This window comes from Bombina bombina, chromosome 1 (assembly GCF_027579735.1).
Source record: "Bombina bombina isolate aBomBom1 chromosome 1, aBomBom1.pri, whole genome shotgun sequence".
NCBI lineage: Eukaryota > Metazoa > Chordata > Amphibia > Anura > Bombinatoridae > Bombina > Bombina bombina.
Genome location: NC_069499.1, coordinates 263093011 through 263105692, shown reverse-complemented (window position 1 = coordinate 263105692; position 12682 = coordinate 263093011). Strand labels below are relative to the sequence as shown.

Below are 12682 nucleotides of genomic sequence, written 5' to 3'. Positions count from 1 at the left end.
TTTATCACATAAACCGCATTGAGCTGCAGCAGCAGCCTTCCAAAACAATATAGCGAGCAGGTCATGTGATACTCCAAAGCCAATCCACGCAGTCCACGGGAATACATGCAGCAAATGGTTGTCATAGTAACATTAAACAAAGATGTTACGGCAAATGCAACAAGAAAATATATACGATCAAATTCAAATTCAACATATTTCCATCGAACAGCTTGTAAAACATAGGGTAACTCATAGTACCATCCCAGAAGAAGAGTATGCCACTGGAATAAGTCTAAAGATCAGACTATAAATAAGTACACAAACAGTGTATATGGTATAGAAGAGATACAATTCTGAATAGATGTGCAGGGTAAAATACCTAAATGTACAACATGTACAATATAAATATTTCTAGGGTAGTGTAATTTAAAAAAATGTGTGCGGCTCTACAGTATGTCTATAAGGTAAATGCTTGTTGCAAATAAAATCCAATATAGATTATTATATAGATTACCAAAAAAGAGAGAGCCCGTTAAAAAATCGCTTAAGTTAAGTGTGATGAAGTAAAAACACTTACTCGATAAAGTAACTATTAGTGATGAGAACCGCTAGCTGGTAGCATCCTGGTGTATTAGTTGTGCAATCGGATATCTGGATGTGACGTCACGAACATGCGTCACGTGCCTTACGCGTTTCGTGAGCGTATCAGCTCACTTCATCAGAAGTGTTTTGTTATGGATTTATTCAAGCGTTGACAATTTACTTAAAAGAGCATTTGTAAGTTTAAGCAATGATGTTGGATGAGAAAGTCTGGTTTGCAATTGCCGTTCCAATTCATCCCAAAGGTGTTGAATGGAGTTAAGATCAGGCCACTCAAGTACCTCCACACCAAACTTGTCAAACCATATCTCCATGGACTTTGCTTTGTCCACAAGGGCACAGTCATGATGGAACAGGAAAGGGCCCCAACCTGTTGCCACAAAGTTGGAAGCACCTAATTGTCTAATATATCTTTGTGTCCTGTAACATTAAGTTGACCCTTCATTGGAACTAAGGGGTCTAGCCCAAAACCTGAAAACAGCCCCAGACCATTTTCTGGGGTTAAATATATGAGGGTTGATTCCAGTCTTTCCTATATTAGCTTCCAAATAGTTTCAGTTGATATGGGAAGCAGACTGGATTTGGCCACTAAAAGCCCACAGCCAGAAAAGAGTTTTCAATAGAAAAATTCCTGAAAAACATGTTTTCTGTTGTTAAGTACCTATTATCACGATCAAAGCTGGGAATCAAACTGACATATACAATGGCCCTTTCAAATGTCTTATATTACAGTTCTTTTGAATTAGCTCTTTGTACAGTGTGTAAGGGAAACCATCATTTACATGTATGAGATTAACCTATTGTAGTCCGGATCTATCCTGATATCTGGTAAACAATATAAATGCCATTTGTATATTGGCATAATGGTATACTGGGCATGCTTGCTCCATAATTATATTGACACTTTAAAAAAATGTAAAAGTTGTTTTATTTTGCATGATTTTCAATTATTGATTGAGAGAGCACTGTTTTCCCATTTGGAGAAATATACATCTGAAACAAAAGGAGGAATTGGTCGCAACTTATATCATCTTCTAAAATGCGATTTTAACAGTTCTTCCACTGTAAACTGTGTAACTGCTAAGTAAAGAAGTTTCCTTTACTGCAACAATGTTGCCGCAAAAATTGCGCAATGCAACACAAGGTTCTTGATATTGGAAGTCTTGTTTTTTAAAAACATGATTGTTGCACCTTTTGATTTAGATTTTTTTTTTTTTAAATCAGTCATCTTGGCAAACTGTGAAATTCTGGTCACAAAGTTGCAGTTTCAGTTCGAAATCCCAGTCATAATGGTGGTTTTGATCGAAATCCTATTCACAAACACAGGATCCCTGTTTGAAATTTCTATGAAGACGACTGTACTGAAACTGACAATCATGACAATGCGAGTGTGAATTAGAAACAAACATTTACTGAATATGACTTCTACATACCATTTATAGATGTTGTGGTTGTGATTTCTAATATCTCACTTTTCTTGCAGAGCCCGTTAGCTGTACGAGAATTCATATATTAAATGTATCTACTTATGTACATTTACATATACACTGCAGACTATACAATAACAATGAATAGAGCTTTAATGAATCTAGACTATGTATACAAATTCACCTCTAAAATGATGTATGTGGCCATTTCAGAGTCTTGCACATGTGAAACATAATAGAATCATTCCATATTGTCTTGGAATACTTGCAAATATGTTAAAAAGGCCAGTTCTGGACTTTATCAAATACTTTTAGGTATCAAATTCTGTAAGTGTTAAATGGTCTCAAAAACCTGTTAAAAGTATCCAGAAAATGGATTGTAATTGCAAATAACTTTTCGTCTCCATGTAAAAAAACAGTTTTTTTCCCGCAAATTAAAAATGCATTATCAGCTCAGAGAAACAATCAAAACCCCATGGTTTTGATTGCATCAAAAAGAAAAGTGCCCTTTTTCCGCTAAAAACAAATTGGCAAATAGAATGGAATCAGACCAATAATTATGTTCAAAAAATAGTGCAATAAAAAAATTCTCTAGCAGATAAGAGCATTTTTTAATTGCTTCTTCATGTTCCTTAAAGTAAAATATCCATTTAAGCCAAAATACAGACGTGTGGCCCATAAAGTAAACTGCTTGAAGCTGAGTAGCAGGAGGGATATAATGGTGCCCTTGAAGCCCTGAGAGAGAGAGAGTGCAAAAAGTTGCCAATCTTTATCCAATGTCTCAACCATATGGGAATGGCACGTGAAAGACCTCTACTTACCATACTTACTGTTAGAGGAGGAGTTAGGTACACCTTGTAGAGAAGGTAAGAGCTGGTATATAACGTGTACTATAAAATCTTTGTAAGCAAATAAAATCTTGAGGCTGTGGGTATTTTACATAAAATGGAAAATTCAAGAACAAGGGGTCATGATCTCAAGCTAAAGGGTAGTAGATTCAGGAGTAATTTGAGGAAGCACTTCTTTACAGAAAGAGTGATTGATTTATGGAATAAACTTCCTCAAGAGGTAGTAGCAACAAACACTGTGGGGGACTTTAAAAATGCATGGGACAAGCATAGGGCTATCCTACAAACTAGATAAGTTTATAAGTTTATACATGGATGGAAAAAAAGATGGTTCAAAGAGATAAGAATGACCTGGTAAGAACCCATCAGTAATAATAGTAAGATAATGTTGAAAATGTTGCAGAGCAAAAAAGCAGCCTCCACTTCCTAAGCAGACAAACCTGGAAGATGAGGGAAGTGGCCATGAAGAAGAGGGATTTTTCTGCTGAACAGTTTGCCTGAAGTTTGTATCTATCTCCATGATATAGGCTTGTTATTGACCCAATTTTTTAGAATCATCTTCTGCATCATGTGACATCACAGTTAGCGTGACAGAGAGCAGTATTTGAACTTACAGCTAAATCAGTTTCTTCTTGAAACTTGTGTAATAGGAAGGCCTACAAGCACACACCTTTTTTGTGTGCTCTCTTCTCTAAATCATTGTCTCTAAATCATTGTTATTTTACCTCACTTCTCTAAATAGGTTACAGCTTGGCTATACATTAACTGAAGCTGGCAGAAGTGGAAGTGTTTTGTAAAGAGAATAGGAGGATTCCTAAAGGATGCTTCTATCTACTTTAAGTGGCATGACACTATATAAACATAACTAAAACTCATATGATATGTCTAGTAATATGAAAACATTAAGTTAGTGGTAAGAGCATCTGCTCTGAGGTCTCACTTGGGCACATTGCTGGCTTAACAGAGGCTGCAGGAACCCTGTTTCAGATCCTGTGCCTTATTTAAATGTGTAGCTGACATAATGGAAGCTATTTGATTACATGGGCATAGCATCTGATCTAAGGAATGTGTTGGTCTCTCCTTGGCCTAAATTTTACATAAAGACTGACATTTATCTGATTTGTACCCTACTCTGGGCATATATTTAGCATAAACAGAGCTGGAGTGGTCATGTATCTAATTTAAAGTCTCTTTTGGGTAAATAGGGGGCATAAAGCAAACTATTGGGGCACATATTTGATATGTTTTCAAACAGGCATATAAAAAACATTGCTATGTCTCAATTTGTGTTGAGTAAATAAATATTGATTGCTATTTGTATTTATATATAAATCAGTGTATACACTTATTTTAGTACTATTAGTTACTCTTAAACCTATAGTGGTGGAATGTTTTTCTCTGTAATTGGTCTGACAATGTCACAATGTGGCCACAACAAGGTAACCAGTGAAGGAATTTTTACAGGCAGCAATGCTACTAGAAATTCTTATTAAAGGGACATAATACTCATATGCTAAATCACTTGAAACTGATGCAGTATAACTGTAAAAAGCTGACAGGAAAATATCACCTGAGTATCTCTATGTAAAAAAGGAAGATATTTTACCTCACAATCTCCTCAGCTCAGCAGAGCAAGTTCTGTGTAAAAAGTTATACTCAGCTGCTCCCAGCTGCAGGTAAAAAAATAAAAAAAATGAAGAAATGAACAGCAGCCAATCAGCATCAGCAGTGCTGAGGTCATGAACTCTTACTGTGATCTCATGAGATTTGACTTAACTCTCATGAGATTTCATAGTAAGCTTCCTTTACCTGATTGGTGAAATAATATGAGAGTGCACGATGCTCATCCCTTCAGATGTCCCGGGACAGACATACTAATATGCTGCTTAGAAATCCTTTACAATGGGAGGTGGCTACTGAGGAAATTTTGAGGTAAAATATCTTTCTTTTTTACATAGAGATGTTCAGGTGATTTTTTCTAATCAGCTTTTTACAGCTATGCTGCATCACTTTCAAGTGTTTAAACATTTGGGTATTATGGCCCTTTAACCACTTGGATACCAGAGAGGGTGCAGTGCTGGAATAAAAAAATCAGACCTTTTACCCTGCATCTCTTTACTCAAATCAGAGCTCAGATCACACCCTTGGATCAGCAGCCTCATACTCTAAGGGGCCGAATTATCAAGCTCCGAATGGATGCCCCTGTTTCTGCGTGAGCCATCAGGCTCGCCGGAAACAGCAGTTATGAAGCAGCTGTCTTTAAGACCGCTGCTTCATAACTTGTCCGCCTGCTCTGAGGCTGCGGACATCAATCCGCCCGATCCTATTCAATCGGGTTGATTGAAACCCCCTGCTAGTGGCCGATTGGCCGTGAATCTGCAGGGTGCAGCATTGCACAAGCAGTTCTGGCCCCTTAGACCTAATAATCCCTATTCCTAACCATAGTCCTAGCCTTTACCACAATCCCTAATCCTAACATTACATTGGAGTAAGACTGTGAACTGTAACAGTGGAAGTCCCCAGTCTAATATGAAAAAGAGGTATTAGTGCTATATTTTGGCTGCATATAAACTCACATGCACATATCATTAGAAACCTACACAAATAATTACATATGTCTACAAATAAATTATAATAATATGATGCATTTAAATTCAGCCACATTTATAGACCTATAATAGAGGTAGATGTTTGTATAAATGTGTTTGTGCATTTCATACAGCCCAACTATATTACTCATACTTGTGATAAAACTGTAACAAATTCTGTTTATGCATTAATATATGTCCTTTAAAATCAGTATGTGCATGATAATGATAGAATAGCAGTATGACAGGAGGTACTGCAATTAGCTGCTACTTAAACTAGCCTTGTGCATTGGACAAATAAAACAAAATATGGTAAAACTATATGTAAAATGTTTTAAATATTACTGGAAGTAACCTGTGAGAAATGCATGATTAGAAAACAATGCCATATTAACTGTAATGTTACAAATCTTTGTTGCCATTTGGTAAAGAAAAGAGCAAAGAGAAGTTTAAAACAAAACACAAACAAATGTTATTCAGCAAGCGGGAAGTACAGTTCCTATTGAACAGGGAACAGTGAGTGAAATAAGATGATGGAGGATCCATTAAAGGAACAGTCTACTCCAGAATTTGTATTGTAAAAAGATAGATAATCCCTTTATTTACCCATTCCCCAGTTTTGCATAACCAACACAGTTATATTAATATACTTTTTACCTCTGTGATTACCTTGTATCTAAGCCACTGCAGACTCCCCCCTTATTTCAGTTCTTTTGACAGACTTGCATTTTAGCCAATCAGTGCTGTCTCATAAATAACTCCACGGGAGTGAGCACAATGTTATCTATATGACTGACACACATGAACTAGTGCTGTCTAGCTGTGAAAAACTGTCAAAATGCAAGAAGTGGTGGCTTTCAAGGCCTTAGAAATTAACATATAAGCCTATCTAGGTTTTACTTTCAATAAAGAATACCAAGAGAACAAAGTAAATTTGGTGCTAAAAGTAAATTGGAAAGTTGTTTAAAATTACATGCCCTATCTGAATCATGAAAGTTTAATTTTGATTAGCCTGTCCCTTTAATTAAACTTTTATGTTCTGCAGGGTTTGGTCTGGTGTGGACTGACTGGATGAAGCTAGAAACGTGGTGGAACTAGTTATTCACTGTACTGTACATCTTTTCCAGCTCACTTATCTGCAGCATAGTTTTTTTGTTGTTGTTTTTTTTTTTTTTGTAACAAATAATTAGTTTTAATTAGAGATAATTTATGTGCAAGTACAAACAAGTACAATAATAAATAACTGGAAACACTGGTAACAATAATTTTCAACAAAGGATTTGCCATTATTTAAGCATATATAATATATGTACGTACAAAACTCTTAACAAACTATCACCTAGATTACGAGTTTTGCGTTAGGAGGGGTGCGGTGCTAACAAGCAGTTTAAGCTCACCGCTTACTTGCAGACAGCGCTGGTATTTCGGGTTTTTAGAAACCCGGCGTTAACCGCAAAAAAGTGAGCGAAGAGCAAAATTTTGCTCCACATCTCACCTCAAAACCAGCGCTGCTTATGTTAGCGGTGAGCTGGTAAAACTTGCTCGTGCATGATTTCCCCATAGGCATCAATGGGGGAGAGTCGGCTGAAAAAAAACCTAACACCTGCAAAAAAGCAGCGTAAAGCTCCCAACACAGCCCCATTGATTCCTATGTGGAAATACTTTTTATGTCTACACCTAACACCCTAACATGAACCCCGAGTCTAAACACCCCTAATCTTACACTTATTAACACCTAATCTGCCGCCCCGACATCACTGCCACCTACATTATATTATTAACCCCTAATCTGCTGCTCTGGACACCGCCGCCACCTACATTATACTTATGAACCCCTAATCTGCTGCCCCCAACATCGCCGAACCCTACATTATATTTATTAACCCCTAATCTGCCGCCCCCAATGTCGCCACAACCTAACTACATTTATTAACCCCTAATCTGCCGCCCGTAACTTAAATATAATTTAAATAAATATAAATGAAATTACTACAATTACCTAAATAATTCCTATTTAAAACTAAATACCTATAAAATAAACCCTAAGCTAGCTACAATATAACTAATAGTTACATTGTTATCTTAGGGTTCATTTTTATTTTACAGGCAACTTTGTATTTATTTTAACTAGCTAGAATAGTTATTAAATAGTTATTAACTATTTATTAACTACCTCGCTAAAATAAATACAAAAGTACCTGTAAAATAAACCTAACCTAAGTTACACTAACACCTAACACTACACTATAATTAAATACAATTAACTAAATTAAATACAATTAATTACAATTAAATAAAATTATCTAAAGTACAAAAACAAACAAACACTAAATTACAGAAAATAATAAAATAATTACAAAATTTTTAAACAAATTACACCTAATCTAATCCCCTAACAAAATAAAAATAAAAACCCAAAATAAAAAAAAGCCCTACCCTACACTAAATTACAAATAGCCCTTAAAAGGGCCTTTTGCGGGGCATTGCCCCAAAGTAATCAGCTCTTTTACCTGTAAAAAAAAGTACAAATACCCCCCAACATTAAAACCCACCACCCACACAACCAACCCTACTCTAAAACCCACCCAATCCCTCCTTAAAAAAACCTAACACTAACCCCTTGAAGATCACCCTACCGTGAGACGTCTTCACCCAACCGGGCAGAAGTGGTCCTCCAGATGGGCGGAAGTCTTCATCCAAGCCGAGCAGAAGAGGTCCTCCAGACTGACAAAGGGGTCAGTTTATCAAGCTGCTAAAGACCGCTGCTCCATAACCTGTCCGCCTGCTCTGAGGCGGCGGACAGAAATCAACCCGAATTCATACGATTGGGTTGATTGACACCCCCTGCTAGCGGCTGATTGGCCGCGAATCTACAGGGGGCAGCATAGCACCAGCAGTTCACAAGAACTGCTGGTGCAATAATAAATGCCAACAGCCTATGCTGTCGGTATTTATCGATGTGTGGCGGACATGTTACGCTACATTGCATCATGCCCGCTCGCACATTAATAAATTGACCCCATAGACTTCCTGCAATCATGACTTTTCATATTAGGTGCTTATCTTGGATTGGCTCACAAACAGGAAGCTGCTCAGTAGCCATATTAAATTAAACAGAAAGCCTATTTTATTAAAAACCTTAAACATAGGAGGTTAATATTTAATTAAATTCTGGACTTAAAATCCAATCATATAAATATACTCAACCATTAAATAAAGCATTACAGTTGCTTTATTTTTTTTTATTTTTTTTATTTTTTCTATTAGGGCAATACTTTTTTTTTTTTTTATTGAGATTCGTTTAAAGGCATACAAGTCATAAATGTCAATAAAGGTTGTACAAAAAGATTATCACCACAAATTCAACCAATAATAGCTAGGTTATTTAAATAGAGTGTGGTTATTATCTGCAGCATAGTTGATAGTGTCTAGCGGCACCTACTGCTGCCTTACTGCCCAAAGGGTTAAATCGGGTCTGTGAAGTAATTTTTGGTATAAACCAGGTAACTGGTATTTTGTGGTTAGTAAAACGAAAAAAAATGCAGAGTTTTAGTACTTCTATGTCAAAACAAACAAAAATGAGCAAACACATAATTGTATATAATAGGTACAAGAATATTCAGGGTAACTACTGTTTTTATTAAAAATAATAATAATACTTTCAGTGAGAGGACAGAATATGTTAAATATCAAAAATGACCTTTTTGTTTATTTTCAGATATGTTGCATCATATCTCAATGCAAGAGGAAAAATGAGTATGGAGGAGTATGAGCAATTCAATTTATAATCAGGAATAAACTCCAAATCAATACACACTACCTCCAGTGGTAGAAGAATTCCTCAAACACCAAGCACTGAAGAGGTTAAAAAGTATATATTATTTTTTATGCTGAGTAGTTGCTGTCAGCTTTGAGTATCTGCAATTAAAATGGGGCTACTAGGTGTTTACAAATAGGTTGCAATTGGTAATTGGTTTTAAAACACTCATATAAATAATGACAGCTGCAGTTAATTGCACCCTGTTGGTTTTCGGTTGCTGGTGCTTTTTTAGCAACAGTATTTTACTTGCTGTTGAGCTGTAAAAAAAAAAAGAAAAAAAGTGTGACAGATTTGTTATCTAGCTTTTTGTGTCTTGCTTATAAATCTGGGCTAGGAAGTAGGAAACACCATAAAAAGCACTGGGAGGATACATTATGGCTCAAGGCTTTAGGCTTGAAACACTAACATACAGTATATATATTTTTTAATGTCACACATATACACACACACATATACACACATAAACACATACACACACATATGCACAAACATAGACGCACACATATACACATACACACATATACACACATACACATACACACACATATACACTGTATATACATACACACACACATACATACATACACACACACACATAAACACATACACACACATATGCACAAACATACAGGCACACATATACACACATAAACACACATATACACACATATATACTGTATATACATACACACACATATACATACATACACACACACACACACATACACACATACACACATAAACACACACACACACATATGCACAAACATACACGCACACATACACACACATAAACACACATATAAACACACACACTCACACACTCACACACAAACACTCTCACACACAGACACATATAAACACACACACACTTTGCGTTCTTTATAACTACTATGTAATTCTATGAAATCTGTTTACTACAAAATGAGCTTTAGGGACATGGCTGCCTAGAGTAACACAGGAAGGAGCCTGAAAGATTGTAGCGGTCCTTCCAATATTAGTGAATCTAGGGAGCTGCCTCTTTGAGATCATGCAGATCACAATTACTAAACTGGATTTTATTCATTGCACTCATTTTATTCTTATTATGGATTATTTTTTGTTTCATTTTTATTGCCTTGAACAGTGTACCCGCTCAAAAAGTCATACAAGGTCATTAACACTTCTATGAATATTTTAGTATTCTTGTACACTTTTCTCAGCTTTATACCATTTTATTATGTGTAATATTTTATTATGTGTAACTAATAAATTAGTATGGAGCTTCATGCCCCGTGTTTCTGGCGAGCCTTCAGCTCTGAGGCGGCAGATAGATATCGCCGGAAATCAACCCGATCCAATATGAATTGACACCCCGTGCTGCAGGAGATGGTATTGCACCAGCAGTTCACAACATTTATCGATGTGCGGCGGACATGATCCGCAATATCAGATCATGTCCGCTTGCACATTAATAACTAGGCCCCATAGAATTGAAATTAATTATTGCCTTGGATATTTTCTATTAAATTGGAATAAAATAAATAAACAATTTTGGTTACTTATTTAATGTATCATCTGAATTTACCTCTTTAAGTTATCTCCTCTTTGTATTTTAGTCTCTTTTTTTACCAGTCAACCTCTCTTATTTGTCCTTATATTTATCTTCCATTTCCAATCTCTGTTCCATTGTGCTTTTCTTTCTCAACAACATTTTCTTTCCTGCAATTACTCCTGAAGCTGTCCTGTCTCTTAAACAGACTTTCTTTATAGAGTAGCTTCAAATCATGTTACCCCACTGACTGATGTGATTCACTAAGGTACAGGTCAATCTATTTCCTGATATACTAATTAACCGATGACTATGAATATGATGTGGAAATTACCTCATGCTTTACTGTATCAATTCCACAAGATTTTTGTATTGAATCTGTCTCTCTGTTTCCCAGTCTCTCACTCTTTCTCACTTCCAGTCCTGCATTTGGTGTTTATTTCACCCCCCCCCCTTCTCATTCCAATACTCTCCCCCTTTCATCCATTCCTCCACTTTCTTACTTTTTTACCCTCCAAGTCTCTCTCTCTCTCCCCCCCCCCACACACTTCCAATTCCTCTCATTCTCTTAGTCTATCTCTCTCATAGCTACAGATTCTGCTCCTTATCAGTCTCCCCTCCCAGGGAATGCAGATTGTGACTGGGATGTTTCTAAGTAGGGGATAGAATCTCAGTGGCTTGTATAAGAATCTGCTCCCCCCCCCCATAACTGCAGGACAGCTGTGATAACACAATGAGCCCTCTGCTGCACACCCTTTTGTTAACCCCACAGTTACCACACAGCCTGGCAAAGCTAGCTCCTAGATTCTTTGGTATTATACTCTAGAGTGGTGTGTACATCAAATGACATATATGATGTTTCAAAATTAAAGAGAGCAGAAAATCATAAAATAGCTGTCTTGGTGGGGAACTACTATATCTATGTATATACATATGTATGTGTTTATATCTATCTATGTATCTACAATTCTTACAATACATCATGGACTCTATTTTTCTGATACATATGACCCCTCTTTCTAACAAATCATTTGTCACCATAAACCACTGTCTTAGATACCATATAAATTTAATTACCAGAAGTCAAATTGACTTATCTATGCTTAACAATGACACACACCTAACACTGATAAATTAATAACTGTGTATTAATGTTTCATTTAATCCACACAATATGATTGATATTTGTCCAAGGTCAACCTGGAGTTGGTTGTGAACACACCTCATCATTCTCCCACCTCAGACAGCCACCTCGAGTGCAGAAACACTATCTCCTGCACTTCTGCAGAGTTTTAGCTGACAATCTGTACCTAGATATAGCCAAACGTCCCGTAAGGAATGCTACTCTAGCACAGGCTATTTATAGCCAGAGGGAAAAAAAAAGAACTACAGATAAAATAGGACTTTTAGTCCATACTGCTTGAACCAACCGAGAAACAACACTCCCATATAGGAACACAAATAATACTTTGGTATACATTTGCCCAGTGATACAGATATTATTTAAGTTAAAATATGTAACACAATGACACCACATTGGTTTGTAAAAACCCCATACAAGGTAACACAACTGCTGCAAATTGTCAAAAATAACCTATATAACATATAAAACACACTCATATTCAATAAAATCATATGAATGATTAAACATTATGTTGACTCATGTTCTGTATAAAAAAGATACTTATGAATATTCAATATATTAAATCCTGAAATATTTTTTATATATATATATATATATATAGATATATATACATATATATATATATATAGTAATAATTTATAATTACTTTGTTTAAAACTAGGGATGAGCATTCGGATGTTTCGTTAGCATCCTAATATGGAAGTAGGGGGCCACTCATGCCATTCGGCTCTCTTTGGGGCCG

At 36.1% G+C, this 12682-nt stretch overlaps 1 long non-coding RNA gene across 1 annotated transcript in view; it reads right to left on the bottom strand.

The window, feature by feature from the left end:
• LOC128645162 (uncharacterized) overlaps nt 1-12062 on the bottom strand; it is a 28305-nt gene extending 16243 nt beyond the window's left edge. Inside the window, exon 1 of the long non-coding RNA XR_008400081.1 lies at nt 12019-12062. This is a non-coding gene — a long non-coding RNA (uncharacterized LOC128645162). The remainder of the gene's footprint in view (nt 1-12018) is intronic.
• Between the last annotated feature and the right edge of the window lie 620 nt (nt 12063-12682).